General features: G+C 41.7%; 1 long non-coding RNA gene across 3 annotated transcripts in view; it reads left to right on the plus strand.

Moving 5' to 3' along the window:
* LOC103786116 (uncharacterized) overlaps positions 1 to 15,749 on the plus strand; it is an 859,517-nt gene that overhangs the window by 165,835 nt on the left and 677,933 nt on the right. The gene's annotated exons all lie outside the window — the stretch shown is intronic.

A 15,749-nucleotide genomic window follows, 5' to 3' on the forward strand; every position in this document is an offset into this window, starting at 1 on the left:
GGAATGCACTTGGCAAAAAAAGCACATGAATATGCCCCTGTGAGGTATGTTGGGGGTGTATGTGGTATGTGTGTGTTGTATGTATGATGTGTGTTGTGTGTATTGGGTCTGTGGTGCATGTGGTATGTGTGTGTTGTGTGTCTGTGTGTATTGCATGTATGGTGTGTGTTGTGTGTATGGCATGTATATGTGTGTTGCATGTGGCATATATGTTATATGTGTGTTGTGTGATTAGGTATGTGTGGTGTGTGTGGTATGTGTGTTTGTGTTGTGTGTATTTGTTCATGCTGGGTGCTTGTGTGGCACCTGGCACTCACATTCACTTTGGACCAACACTGTATAGAGATCTAGGTTCATCCTGGGTACCCCAGTGCGTGGCCAGATCACTTTCTGTCTTCATTTTCCCACATTATAGTAATGACAGTCTATTGACATATGGAAAACATTGAAAGTAGAGGAAAAAAATCACCCCTAATCCTACAGTCCCCTGGGTCTGGCTGCTGCCATTTTGAGATCTTCTCTTGTGATATTTATCCACATGAGTGTGAGAGTGTATTTGTACTCATCAGTGGATGCTACATCTTATGATAACTTTCCATGTTAAATTGCTACTTAGTCTTCATAACTCTCATCCTTAATAGCTGTATAATATTCCATCAGCGCTGTATCATTACTTCTAGTTAGGTGGCTTTTGAGCATTCTGTATGATAAATAGCACCACTCCGAGTATTCTCCATTCCATCAGGCCCGGTCCCCTTTGTCTTCTTTAACTCCGAGTTTAGCGCAAATAATTGTGGCTGTGGCTGTGGCTGGAATGGCTCATCTCTTGGCATCGACAGGTCTCTGTAGAGATGAAGGCATGGTTGGCTAATTCATCTCCCTCCCGTTTCACCCTTCATCAAGGCCTTGCATGGGCCCTGAGGTGGACAGCAACAGGCCAGGCCGCCACTCCAGTTAAAATGCCATGAGCCAGCTCTTTCACGTCGCCTCCCTGAGTGTGCTGCCACGCCCACAGCACCCCAGTGCAGTGGTACCCTGTTGCTGGCACTTCAAAGCCCTTGATGCTGTGTTTACACTTTTGCTTTCCCTCTTTATCCCAGAATAAATTCCCAGGGGGCATGTTTCCTCTTTATCTTGAAACGGGCAGGACTTTTTAGAGTGGAGTAGAACCCTGTGAAGCAATTTATTCTGTGGGCCTCCTGGAAAGGGTAGACTGCTTAAGTGATTTTCTTAGGATTTCCGTGGTTCTCAGGAATTTGTACAGTGTTCCTTGCTGTCCCTGGCCCCGAACACACAATCTTTTGTTGGCTCTGCAAGGGGGAGGTGGTGCATTTTTCCTTGGCACTCTTCCCTGTGTTGTCCCCTGTGCTTCCTCATGAAGCCTCTCGTCCATGTCGCTAGTTTCCTTGATGATCCCACAACCTACCCTGCTCTGCCCTGTCCCTGAGCTGGCACCTTATCATCCATTAGCCCCTGTGCTTCTTCCCCAGCTCTTTATTCCAAGGCTGTCAGTCTTGGCCTCTGGAATTATCTAATTGTGTGGGGATCACATTATTTTCCAGTATGTAAATCACCTGCCATGGGGTAGGCGCCATGTGTCCTGGAGCAATAGGATAACTAGGAGGAGGGAGTTGGCAGAAATGACTCAGTTTTCTGCCATGCTCTTAAAACAAGAATCAGCAGTTGCCACACCAATTGGGAAAGTCAACCTTCCACTTGCTCAGGTCATCTCCCTCATTCCTCTTGGAGCTCATCTAACTTTGTCTCCTTTTCACTGGCCCAGGAAGTAGAAGACTCTTGGACTTATGCCCTCAGTGTCCTCTTTCTCTACCTTCTCTTCTTTCTCTAGCTGGTTTTTGCAACACCCAATGCCCTTTCCCCCAGGAAAAGCTGCTCTCAGAAAGGAGTACTGCAGAAGCGATCTACACCTCCCCGTGGAGTTGGGGCTTCATTACCTTTTTCCAGGGAGGCAGTGCGGTGGTAAAAGATTGTTTGCTCAGGCAGAGCTGACTTCAAATCCATACTCTGCAACTCATTAGTTCTTTGGCTTCATCTTTCCGAACCTCAGTTTTCTCCTTTGTGAAATGGAAATAGCACCTACCTTGGTTGACGTAAGGCATGTAAAATACTTAGCAAAGTTCCCACACGTAACTACTACTTATTGACATGGATTATTTTTATTTGAACCTTAGGTCTATTTGTGGGATGAAAATATTTGAAAAAAGTTTAAGCTGCAGCAGCAGATTCTGGCGCGTGCTTGTATGTGTTTGTCTGTGTGCATGCATATCCATGGATGCATGCATGAGCAGTGATTTGGGGGAAGCTGGGAAATCTCTGAAATCACACAAAGAAAGCAGTCCTGTCCTCCTACTATTAACTTCATTCTACCCATTTCACGTGGATGCCAGTTATCTTTGGTTTTCTTCTTTTAGTCTTTAACCAGCCAGTTGTATAGTTCTTCTAAGCATGATGCTTTTCACGATCATACCTCTTGCTTTCCAAATGTCCACAACCTTGCCTTGAAGTGTCCACTGCCCTCTGCCCTTCAAGCAGAGCACTGTCAAGCCATGGATCTCCAGGGAAACCAGAGTGAAGAGCCCTTTTTAGTGAACAAGGGCAAAATTGTTGGCATGGCAAGAACATTTTGGAAAATGCAGTCTTTTGGAAAGCAATTTGGTAATATCTATAGACATTAAAACTATATATAACTGATTATTCCACCACTAGGAATCAACCCTAACCCTAAAGAAGATTTGCATAATATCCATAAAGAAGTATATCTAAAAAGTTCATTGCAGTGTTATTTGTTGTTGTAGAAAATTGGATACAACTTAGCTGTTTATCAATATGGGGATGGTTAAATGAATCTTACATATAATGGGATATTATATAGCCATAAAAATGAGGTTAATTTATGTGTCTTGCCACAGAAATCTCACCAAGGTGTTGTTAAGTTTAAAACACACACACACACACACACACACACACTCTCTCTCTCTCTCAAAATCTGATCACATCTAAAGAAAAATGACAGAGAAATATCTGGGTATATACCTCTGTATTGAAAATGAGGTGACAGGATGCACACCAAACTGCCGATAGCTGTATCAGTCAGAGTCAATCAGGGAAGCAGAAATATGAAGTATTATGGAATAAGGATTTTATTGTAGAAATTGGTCCTTGCACATTATGGGAAGAGCTGAGCAGGAAAGGGTCCAAAAAGGGAAGTTGAAGGATCAGAGAACAGTTACTCCCCTGCTCTGGTACAGCAAATGGGTAAGAGTATACAGGGAAATCTAGAAGCTAGCATGTCCAGCTGCTGCAGCAGGATGCAAAGGGGGTTTGGGTAAGATTGTCAACTGTTCACGGCTTCCAGCTCTGTATGTTTACAATGAAGCATCTAGAGGTTGTCTAGAGTCACTATTGGTCAAGAGCTTGACAGTTGGAAAGGAAAGCTGTAAATGGAAAGGGGAAGACAGTGATAAACTGGACTTGGCTGGCATCTCTGCTCTGTCTTTCATCACCTTTGACCAATGACAACCTTTAGAATGTAATGACTGCTGCTTCACTTTTGTCTCCCAAATCTCAAGAAACTTCACTTTTGGCCAACTCTAGCCCATAAAAGGAAGGCGATTCTGGGAAATATTGTTCCCAAAGTAACCAAGTTGACAGTGGAATAATTCAGCGCAATAGGGTTTTTACCTCTGAGGAAGGGAGTGAGAGCTAGGAGGTCAAGGCTTACTTGTCCACTATGCTTCACACTTTCCTGAATCCTTCACGACAAAAATGCTCACATGGACTGCTTGTGTGTGGAAACCAAGACAAAAAGGAAATCAGAGTCTCTTGACTTTTTTTTTTTTGCAAACTCTTAGTAGGCTTTCTTCTATCCTTCCATATAATTATCTCCTGTTGCCTTGTTTGTATTATTCTTTTCCTCCATGAGATTGCTAATGATTTCACTTGTTAAACAAAAACTGAAAAGGTACATATGTGTACAAGTGTGTGTGTATGCACATATGTGAGTGTGTATATGTGCATGTGTGTTGCATGTGTGAGAATGCCCTGTCTGGTTTACTCTTGGCCCCTTTCCCTTTAGTAATGGTCCTGTGACCTATGCCAAAGACACCCAAGGGACAGGAGAACCCAGGAGGAGGATTGGTGGGAGAACGATGGAAATGTAAACTCCCTGGGAGATAAAACTCATGTAGCACACAGGGGGGTTTTGTTCCATTAGTTTTTACTGGGAGAGGCACATCCCCTGCTGCTATAGACTGCCTCTCCCTCGGGCACAAAGCCAACTGTGTGTTCTAATGCAGCTGCCTCTTTGCAAATAACTTAGGAAAGAAGATACAGGGTTGAGATAGTTGCATCCAGCATGGAAGCTACAGTTCAAGGCCCTTGGCTTCCTCCTGCGGAGCATAGGAGACTGGGGAAAAATGGTGTGAGCCACAGGTGAGCTTCTGGCTCCCCATCAGTGCACAGCACAGGCCCCTTCAGATGTTGCTTGGGAGTAGAAGTGTCAGTGGACCAACATCATAAAGGTGAACTTGGTGTCAGGGCTTCCTGTTCTCCTTGAGCCAGAGCCTTTGTCTTTTGCCTTCTGTCAGACTGAACATCTGCCAAGGAGCAGGGGAAGTCACTTGAGACGAATATTCCCCTTTCTGAGTTGGCCACCAAGTATCCCATGTATAAGACATGTCACCATTTTGTGAGGGTAGTGGTGGAGCAGTGTGTGGCACAGACAGCATCTGAGATGCCCCTGTGATCTCTAGTTGAACAAAGAACTATGACACAGACATTAACCCCTTCATTCCTTATAAAGAACTCCTCTATAAGGCCAGCATCCAAGAATTCAGCTGGGCTTGCTCAGAGCCCCTTTGTTCCTCCCCTCTGGCAACACCTTCCTCTGGTGGTTAGCGAGCTCCCTGCAGCAGGAACACAGTTGCTGGATTTGCATCCTCAGTGCCTAGTACAATGGCTGGGTTAAAGCTGAGCTCCCTCTGTATTTGTCCACTGCCTCAGCTACTCCCTCCGATTCATCTGACCCTATTTTCTACTCCTTGTTTCCTTCCTCACTCTGAATCTGTCATGATGATCTCCTTCTTGTAGGCATTTGAATGCACCAAGCGTACTCCAGTTTGAGGGACTTTCCATTGACTGTTCCCTATGCGCAGAATGCTCTTCCCCAGAGACCCCATGGCTAATTCCTCACCTCTGCCCAGATCTCACTTCCCAACCATGCTACCTCATTTAAAACTGCAACCTGCCTCCCACTCCTCACTCACACGTTGATACTACATCTTTTACTTTACTTGCCTTTCCTTCCTGAGTATTTATCATCTTCTAACATACTATGTAACTCACTTATTTATTACATGTTTTTGTTTGTTTATTGTTTATATCCCCCAATGTAAAAAGTAAGCCTTTTGAGGGCAGGAATCCTAGTCTGTTTTGTTCACTGATGTATCCTAAGAGCATATAGAGCCTTTACATGAATATTTGTTGACATTTTTTGGAATTCATGGACAATCTTTCATGAAGAAATTGCCTGGAGATATTTCATGTTTTGGGACATTAAGCTGAGAGGACTTCTAGTCAAGTTAGCACTAAAATGAAAGAAGACTGGTATTTCAGAGATTCCTCAAGTTCCTGCAGCGTTAACACAGACTCGGGATGCTGTAATGACAACAAAATAATCATAAATAACAAGGAATTGATTCCTAACTATTGTATAGTGTTCTACAGACGTTGCATGCCTTATATTCGAGCTTCACGATTTGAGAAAGGCAAGGCAGATAGCATTACTCTCATTTTGCAGATGTGTAAACAGCTTCAGAAAACTTAGGTGGTATGCTGGAGGTCACACAGCTAGGAAATGATGTAGATGGATCCTCAGCTTAGGCATTCTGATTGTTAGTTTGTTCTTCTCTGTCACAAGGACTTCCTTTCATATACAGGCTGTTCTTGAGAGCCACATCAAGGAAGTTCAAGACAGAATGGCAGGGATGAGGCACAGAGGCTAGAAACATAAGAGTGGAGGTTGCCCTTGTGCTGTGGGATTCCCTAAAGGCAAGCTATAAGCTGGAGCTTTCAACATCAAGATGTAGATTTTCAGAACAGAGCAGGATGGAGCTGTCTGCAGAAGTTTTGTTATTTATTTATTCTTAATTGCATAAAAAACATAAAGTTATGGGTATATAAAATATATATATATATAATGTATATAATATGTATTTTTTTTTTTTGAGACAGAGTCTTGCTCTGTCACCCAGGCTGTAGTGCAGTGGTGCTATCTCAGCTCACTGCAATCTCCACCTCCTGGGTTCAAGTGATTCTCCTGCCTCAGCCTCCTGAGAAGCTGGGATTACAGGCATGTGCCACTACACCTGGCTAATTTTTGTATTTTTAGTAGAGGCAGGGTTTCACCATGTTGGCCAGGCTGGTCTCGAACTCTTGACCTCAGGTGATCTGCCTGCCTTGGCCCCCCAAAGTGCTAGGATTACAGGTGTGAACTACCGTGCCTGGCCATATGCAGAGAAATTTGATTGAAGTTTCACTTCGAAGAGTGGGTAATATTGCCTTTAGCCAGCCTGGCTCATCTAGGACCTTTTGAGGGTGACATTCTTTAGAGTTGTGTTTCTCAATGGGACAAATCTGGGGGACATTTGGCAATGTCTGGAAACATTTTTGTTGTCACAGCTGGAGACAGGGGTGCTACTGACATTGTAGGTAAAGGTCAGGGATGCTGCTACACATCCTACAATGCATAGGACAGCCCATAATAAAAAATTATTCAACCTAAAATATCAATGATGCTGAGATTGAGAAACCTTGCTTTAGAGTACGCTGGGAATGACTGTTCCTGGTCCCCATCTTGTTCTGTTTTTTCTGGATCTCTAGTTCTTTTCCTTCATAAGGAGTAGAGAGTGGGCTGAAAATCTCTCTTTAAAATGATTCCTTCTTGGGAATTAATTGGCAAAGGGAAAAAGGAGTTGCAAACTTCCACAGCCATCAGCTTGCCACCTGCTGTAGCATCAGTCACGTTCCTGCGTATGCCAAGCCTGGAGGTGGAGAGCCACCGTGTTGTGCTGCTGCTGAGGGTCTGCAGACTTCAAATGCCCTCCCTAAACCAGGGATGAGCTGGTGAACATGGAGGTAGGAGGGCCAGCACTCTATGTTGTCAGTTGCCTAGATGCCCAGGGCATTGTGTAACCCAAATGAACTCCTGAGTCTAATCTCCGTCTTCACAGTTCTCTGGTACTGCTAGAATGCCCAGGGATATTTGTTGTAACTCATCCAATTGGTATTGAAATACTTTCCAAATGAAGGATAAGGCTGTCAGCGACTACTCTGAACAGTAGCATATGCCTGCCAGTGTTTGCTTCCCTTACCAATACAGTCAAATCACAATTTCTCTCCGGTACACAGTGCCTTCCAGTTCTCAGAGAATAATATTGGGTTACAAATGGACCCACACACATCTTCACATACATAATTTTTAATAGAATGTTAAAATTTTTAGTAGAATGAGAAAGCAACTCTTTAAAGATTATTTCTTCCTTCACTATTACTTAGCAGATGAGGAAACAGATCCTGAAATGATTTAAATTATATTCTAAGACTCCAGAGTTAATAGAAGACCAGGACTAGTACTGTGGTCTAGAGGACTCCTAGCTGTGAGCTAGCTCCGCTATCCAAGGGTTAAATAAACTATCAGTTACTAGGATAAAGTTATCCCTTGTTTAGATGAAACGCATTTTACAAAATGTTCAGTTTACAGATTTGAACATCAATATGGACATCAATCCTTATTACAGAGACATGAGTCCTGGCCACCTCATGCTTTGGTATGCCGTGCCTTTGACTTAAAACACTTTTTACTGTCTGGTTTTCCTCTTAGCTCTAGGAAACCTGCTTTCTAGTCTCCTTGGCAGGCAGGCCCTTCTTTCTCTGGCAGTCCTTAACTTTTGGGGTTCCTTAGGATGCTTGGGAAGCTCTTTTCTTTTGCACTTGACATATTCTCCTGGGATAACCTCAGCTCTCCCTTGTCATTAGTTGCTGCCCAGCTTATGTCTCTTTGATGACGTGTGCCCAATCTGTCCTCACCCCAGGGTATGGGTGGGGTGAGTCCAGCCTCTGTGGGGAAGGGCAGGGATGTAGCTAGGAGGCTAACAACAGGCTTTGTGGGATGTACATCTCATTGGGTGAGAGTCTAATCTCTCACCAGATCCTGAGCTCCACCAGGCTCTGCATTTCTTTTCTTTTCTTCTTTTCTTTTCTTTTCTTTTCTTTCTTTCTTTCTCTTTCTTTCTTTCTCCTTCCTTCCTTCCTTCCTTCTTTCTTTCTTTCTTTCTTTCTTTCTTTCTTTCTTTCTTTCTTTCCTTCCTTCCTTCTTTCCTTCTTTCTTTCTTTCTTTCTTTCTTTCTTTCTTTCTTTCTTTCTCTCTCTCTCTCTCTCTCTCTCTCTCTCTCTCTTTCTTTTCTTTCTTTCTTTCTGTCTTTTTTTTGAGACGGAGTCTTGCTCTGTTGCCCAGGCTGGAGTGCAGTGGTGCAATCTTGGCTCACTGCAAGCTCCGCCTCCCAGGTTCTCACCATTCTCCTGCTTCAGCCTCCCAGGTAGCTGGGACTACAGGCACCCACCACCACGCCTGGCTAATTTTTTGTATTTTTAGTGGAGATGGGGTTTCACCGTGTTAGCCAGGATGGTCTCGATCTCATGACCTCGTGATCTGCCTGCCTCGGCCTCCCAAAGCGCTGGGATTACAGGCGTGAGCCACCGCGCCCAGCCCAGGCTCTGCATTTCTTCAGGGCCTAGCAAAAAGCCCAGCATCTTGATATATAATCAACAAATGGATGAATGAAGAAGGGGATTTCAGGGTTGCTGCACTGATGTGAAATGCTTCCAGGACTAGGGGGCTGTGGAGTTGCCTACCTTCTTTAGTTATTTACCACCCAGTGAAAGTGTTCTAAGTGTTGGTTGTGCGGCGGAATAATTTAGAGGACTTCTTTACAGCTAAAGATGCCAAGGCCTCACTTCAGACCTCCTGAGTCAGGACATTGGGATGTGAAGTCTGGGCATGTGTGGTTGTAGAAAGTTCTGCTGATGATTCCATTGTCTGCCTGAATGAAGAATGAACAACTCACAAATTATCTACTGGTTGATTTGCTTTTCTGTGAAAACACATCTTTGGTATCCAGTAGGAAAATAGGATCCCCTTTGTAGTCATTATTCCTGCGCATACCTGTGGCAGGTGTCTGCTGTACTGCCAAATGTAATCATTGTCTGTACTACCTGAGCCCAAGTAATATATATTCTTGCTACCACTGTAAGTATGTGTTTGAATGTCCTGTTTTTGCTGATCCCTGATCCACTAATGTGTGGGTATCTTAGATACCCACCTCATTTATTATTTTAAGTAAAATATTAATTTATTTTTTAGGTGTGGCAATCATAGTAATGAACACAAATAGACAAGTATCTTTGCTCTCACAGAACTTACAGTCCTTGAGGGAGACAGTCAATAAACAAGATAATTAAGTAAGATTTATATACCTAGATGGTGATAAGGGCTGTATTATTTAGCTATTGCCATGTAACAAATTATCTCAAAACTTAGATGCTTGAAACCATAATAATTTATTTCCTCAAAGTTTCTGTGAGTCAGGAATCTGAGAGTAGCTTAGCTGCATGTTTCTGGTTCAGGATCTCTTAGGAGGTTGAAGTCAGGGTTGGGGTAGGGGTGAGAGTGAATAGCAGAAGACATAGTCAGGAATGGCTGGATTCGGGACATATTTTGTAGGTAGTGCTTCTAGATTTGCTGATCAATTAGATATGGGATGTGAGTGAAATACAAGAATAAAAATAAGGATCATTTGCAAGGGTTTTGTCTTGTGCAACTGAAAGAATGGAGTTGGCATATGTTAAGATGCTAAGAAATTACCATACGTCTAGATAAGCTTGCCGCACAAAGTGAATTCAGGCTTCTTCAGTGAAGGTGACCATTTTTCCTTTAACATTTTTAAGCCAGCACAGAGACCCAAAAGCAAACGATGATTATTGAAATCCCTGGTGTCTGTTTTTCCAATTAATATTTAAAAACTTTAGGAAAAAACATGGGCTTGATTATTTTTACTAACCATCATTATTGACAACCTAAAAAAATGAAGAGGATGATTATCAGCAGTATCTACAAAGGGTCAAAGTCCCTGACACTAGCAAGTGTAACTTCAAAGATAAACTAGAAGATGCCTTGGACAGAAAAATAATCAATGCAGGTGCAATAAAGAAATTCATACAAGAATGCTCTCTATGCAAAACAACCAAGAAAACTCTTGTTCCTTCAGTTTAACATTCTCATTTAAAATATTTGAAAATTCATTTATCAGTCGTCTACCCTACAAATATTTATTGATAACCATAATATGCATTAGGTGTTGTTCAAAGTTCTTATTTAAGGCAGGAATATTGAATTGAATCACATCAAATTGCTGATATTTGACCATTTGTGGTTTACAACAGTGGCCATTTCATATTGTTCAAGACAATATTTTATGCAAAAAATTTTGAGTACAGGTTGCTCTAATCAACATGTCATTTCATCACATATGCATATGCTAACATTTGAGATTTTGAGGTCCATTCCTCCTGCACTGTCCTAATTATGTGGCTCCTATTTAATAACTTAGTTGTCCTCATTTCTGTTTTTTTATACCTGTCACACCTGCCTATTGTAATTCAAATGTCATTCCCTCTTTTCCTGTCCCCTGTATAAATGGAACACAGCTGTTTCCTGTCACCTGTGTGTACAGTGTCCCTTCATGTACTTGAACCTATCTGTAAGGTCCTATTATGAGGTATTACTAGGCCTGAGGATGTACTTATAACTAAGTACATCACATCTCAGCTGTTTTTGGTATCAGTTTAGAGTATTAAAGACCAGTCTGAGCCAGTTATAGTCTGACTCTGAGTCCCAGCTGTGTGGATCTTGCACGGATATGCTGTCTTGCATGTAACATTTGTGACAACCTTAAGCTGCTGGTAATGGTGTCCCAGCCTTGAGGGCAGGCTTAGCCAAGGCCAGTTTACAGTTATGATCATCATTTGATAATGCTTTTCAATTTCTTATTTCAGAGCTGAATGTCTGTGAACCAAACCAGAACTGTCTCTAGGTACACAGGCAATTTTATTTAAGATTGCAATAAGAAGTAGTGTGTTTCTCACTTCCCTTGGATTCACCTGCATTTTTTATTCCAATACAACATATGCTCAGCTCTGTACATCTCAGAAACACAACATCTTATCACTCTGTGGGGAAGTTACTCTTTTCCTATTATGTGGCTTCTCTTGTGCTCTACAACTTCATTTTGCTCATCTTGTTCTAGAAAACAACATTCTCAGAGGCTTTCCTGAGTTAAGTAATACAATTACATTGGAATAGCTGCAGGATGTGTCCAGACTGGAACATGATGCTTGTGCTATGTGAAACAGGGTTGCCGTTATTTTTGCCTGTCTTGCTTAATTAGTAGACACACAGCATGACTGGGGTCCAATCCCTACCCTGCTTATTGGGTGTAACACCATGAGGTAGAAAGAGCGTCCGTAGAAATTGAGAAAAGAATTTTTTTTTTTGTGGTACATAAACAATTAGAAGAATGGAGAGAGAATTATCCAGCACCTGTATTCTCAGAGACTCATCTGATTGCCTTGAAACCCATTATATTGTTTTTCTCCCCCTTCTTTATTGCATTTGGCTACGGGCGCAGCGGCTGTCTCTTACAACATCTATTGTTTGATTGCATCCGTTGCTTTTAAAAATCCAGGTCTGTGAGCCCAGTTCCAACTTCAAATGGAATTGGTGCAAAGGGATGGAGACAGCAGATCCTTGCCAGACGTGGAATGATGACTCCATTCCAATCGCATTTCCCTTTAATGAGGATCCTGATGCAGCTCTCATTCCTCTGCAAGTGCCATGCTGCATCCGGTGTAATGGCTGCACTTGATGGATAATTTATGCAAACAGAACACAAACAAGAAGTCATTAAGCCACCCAACGAGGGTCCTTGACTTTTGCAAAACCAAACAGTTATTCTGATCCTGATGAGTTTAATTTTACTTTTGGTTGAGTACCGATGAATATATTATATTTAAAATAAATATAATATTATCAATATTCATGATCAAACTGAATGTCATTTGGTGTTTAGTGTTTTTTTTTAAAGAGTGATACACAGAGCTTGATTTTCATCGTCACCAAGTATTCATATTTAGATCTTTAATCCTATCTTAAGTCTGTTTCTAATGGATTCCAAACATAGCTAGTGAAAAAAAGGAGGAGGAGGGCAATCTATTATTTGGATACATGTAAACACCTTTACTTTTCATTTGAATAGTTCTTGTTTGGTATTTGCAGCTCTAGAATGTGTGTAAATGTGAATTTGAGAATTTGACATAAAGAAACTATAAAACACTGGACCACATAAAGAATATTGATATTGAATATGATTTGGCTACCTAGTGATAAAAATCCACTTACCAGGAAATTAAAATTTAAAAAAGAACTCTTTAGCATGCATAATGCCTTTGTTGTAACTCAAGGGCCATGTAGGTGTACAATGTTTTGATGTCAGTTTACATAATATGTTGTGTTCTCGGTGCTTTCCAGATGCCCAGCAGTTTATTTTAGTAATTTTAATTTTATTACAACAGCATCCAATGATTCGGTTGCTGTACAGCTTCTCCGGGAGCACTCACGTGAAAATCATTAAAGCCTAAATGGTCCTGGCAGGTAATCTCACCATCTTTTCATCTTCCATTCCCTGGAAGGTGGCCCCTGTCGATTGTTTAAAGGAAAAGAAACACTGTTACATGAGGCACAAATAACAATGCTGCATCCCGATCCCTTTCCTGTAGACAGAAAAATAGGGCGGTTGTCAGTCTGTGGAGTGGAGGCTTATCTCTGGGGGGACCTTGCCTCCCAGTATCAAGAGCCACATGGCACCAGCCTCTGGGGTTGACTGAGGCCCTTTAAACCCAGTCAACCCCAGAGGGGACAGGACCTCCCCACTTGTGATGGACAAGCCTCCCAGACCAGCAGCTGGGGCAGTCAGATCTACTACATCCACCTCCTCTGTCACTTTAGGGTGACATGGGAAACGAGCTGGCAGGTTGGGCCCCGCAGCTTCAGGAGAAGAGATCTCTTGGGGAGATCATTGTGAAGCAAAAAAGAGGGAGACCGGAGGAGGACTGCAGGGAAGAAGGGAAGCGAGCTTTCTGAATTGTCAGGCCCCATACTTTTTCCCCAGGGAAGGGGAAAAGGGAAGGAAGGAACTACAAATACACAGTCAAGAGGAGGAATAGATCCCTAGGAATAGGACTGGGCAGTGGGCAGGCCTTCTTGCGGATGATCAAACAGCAATACACCCTTGACAGCTATAGTTGACGTGAATCGATAGACAGCATCACTGGGTCACCTTGGAAGGAATGCTGGTAGCTACACCCTGAATTCTTGGTTGATGCCAACGATTTCCTACTCCTGGCACCCTTATTCCAAAAATATCTTAGAGCCTCTGCCAAAGATACAATACTCAGTTTCCACGTCTAGATTTACTAGTTCTATGGGTATGGAGTTTAGGTGTTTAACAAGTCTCAAAGTGGTTCTGATCTAGACAGCCAGGATCATGTTTTGACAGTCATTGTCTCTGACTCTGAGGTTGGGGGTATTGCAGCTACAGAACTCCCTTCAATCTATAGCTTTGAAGACATTTTCATTTAACTTATGAGTCTCTGAGGACAGCTAATTTTCTTCGGCCTCCCTCTCTCGTAGTTTTCCTCTTCTCTCAATGCCTTAAACCTTCATTCAAGAGTTGGAGTGATCTGAATAGGAGATTGTTTTTAGTTTGGCATCCATGCAAAATTCCATCAAGAGTTCTATAGGTAATGTGCCAGTCTGTGCCCCTTGACTGTGAGGCTAGAGGCAAGAGACTCAAGTACAGAGAAAATATTCTTTCCTGTTCCATTTGAGAGAGGGGAGATGTTTTCGTATATTAATAGGAAAACGTTAATGGATTAGGGAGAAAAAACTGGGCCTATCCTTAGGATATGGATATAGCCTAGCCTTTTTTTGTTTTGCACATGTATACATATGTAAAAAACCTGCACATTGTGCACATGTACCCTAAAACTTAAAGTATAATAATAATAATAAAAAAAGAAACCTCATGGTCTGAAATCATGTCTATATTTATCTATTTATCTAGCAATACATTATTTGGTCTGTTACTGCTGCTGTTACAATCATGTGGCTATATTTCCCAGGCTTTCTTGGTAACTGACATATGAGTGGTTTGGTCAATGGAGACACTTACAGAAAACTAGAGGTAGGGGAGCAGGGAGAAGCCTTCATTTTTTCATCGTGGCTATACCTCTTCCATGATTCTAGCTCCCCATGGTTTCTCCCTCCATAGTTCCAACTTTTACCAGAAAGCTGCTGAACTGGTTTAGGGAACATTACCTTCTCCTTGTGTTCTTTCAGTCTAAGAATGACAGCAACTTTCTGCTGTTACTAATCCCTGGGTTGCTTCACTGGTTTTGCTTCTTAGCTCTCCAGTTACGTGTTACAAATTCCCTAATTAATTTCCTCTGCTTAAAATACCTAGAGAGGAGAGGTTTCTGCTTCCTGGCTGGGTCTTGATTGATTCACTGATCACAGGTAGGCACTCCCTTGCATAGAGCTTGATAGCATTTAAGGAAGGTGGGGTGGTGTAGTATAATGGCTCTGGACTCAAAATGCTGGAATTCGAGTTTTGACTACAGGCAAGGAATTTCATTTCTTTGGGCCTCTGTGAACCTCCAATGTGTAGACCCATTCTCGACTTCTCTTTGTCCCCACAATAACTCTCTCACAAAGGGAACAGAATTTAGACTTTAATAGGCTGATTGAGAGCAATAGAAATATCGTGTATGATCTGCCTTGTGATATGGCTTATTATAATTACTCATCATAAATGCTCACTATATATAAATACTCATTATAAGTACTCATTATAAATATAAGCACTCTTTTATGCTGAGCCCAGGCATAGCTTCACTGACGCTTTTCAACATAATGACCCTGGCAAAGGATAGGATTTGGCAAGCAGGTCGAAACCCATTTTCCACCCATGAGTCCAAGTCTTTATTTTTGTTCAGATTCAAAGACTGAAGCCCAGAGCGACTAAATGCTTATCAGATGCAAGGGAAAATACATTTTCATATCAAAATTATGTTGACATGTCAGCATAGTAACTCTTTTCTTATATATGTGTAAATACACATATATGTATACACACATATATACACATATATGTATGCTTATGTATGCATTTTATATATTGTGTATATGTGATATATGTATATATACATACATGTGTATATACACATACATGTCTATATGTATACATATATATTTAAAATTATAGAATTTGTTTCACTTGGGAAGGCAGCTGTGTGTTCATCTAATCCAATACTTTCATTTTATGGGTGTGAAAAATTAACCTCAGTTCCTGAAAATGGGCATGTGTTTAAGTTCTATGATGAAGTTGAAGGAAAACAATTAAAATTTTTTTTCTTTCATTTTAAGCTATCAGTACATCCTTTTTTTTTGTTGGCAAGTAGCCCACCACCACTAGATGTGCTATAGTTTTTGTACATTTATTTTGACAATTAAAACACTTATCAACTTTATGTTTCATTTTTGGAATTTGGGGAATGGA

This window comes from Pan paniscus, chromosome 13 (assembly GCF_029289425.2).
Source record: "Pan paniscus chromosome 13, NHGRI_mPanPan1-v2.0_pri, whole genome shotgun sequence".
In the NCBI taxonomy this organism is placed as follows: Eukaryota; Metazoa; Chordata; class Mammalia; order Primates; family Hominidae; genus Pan; species Pan paniscus.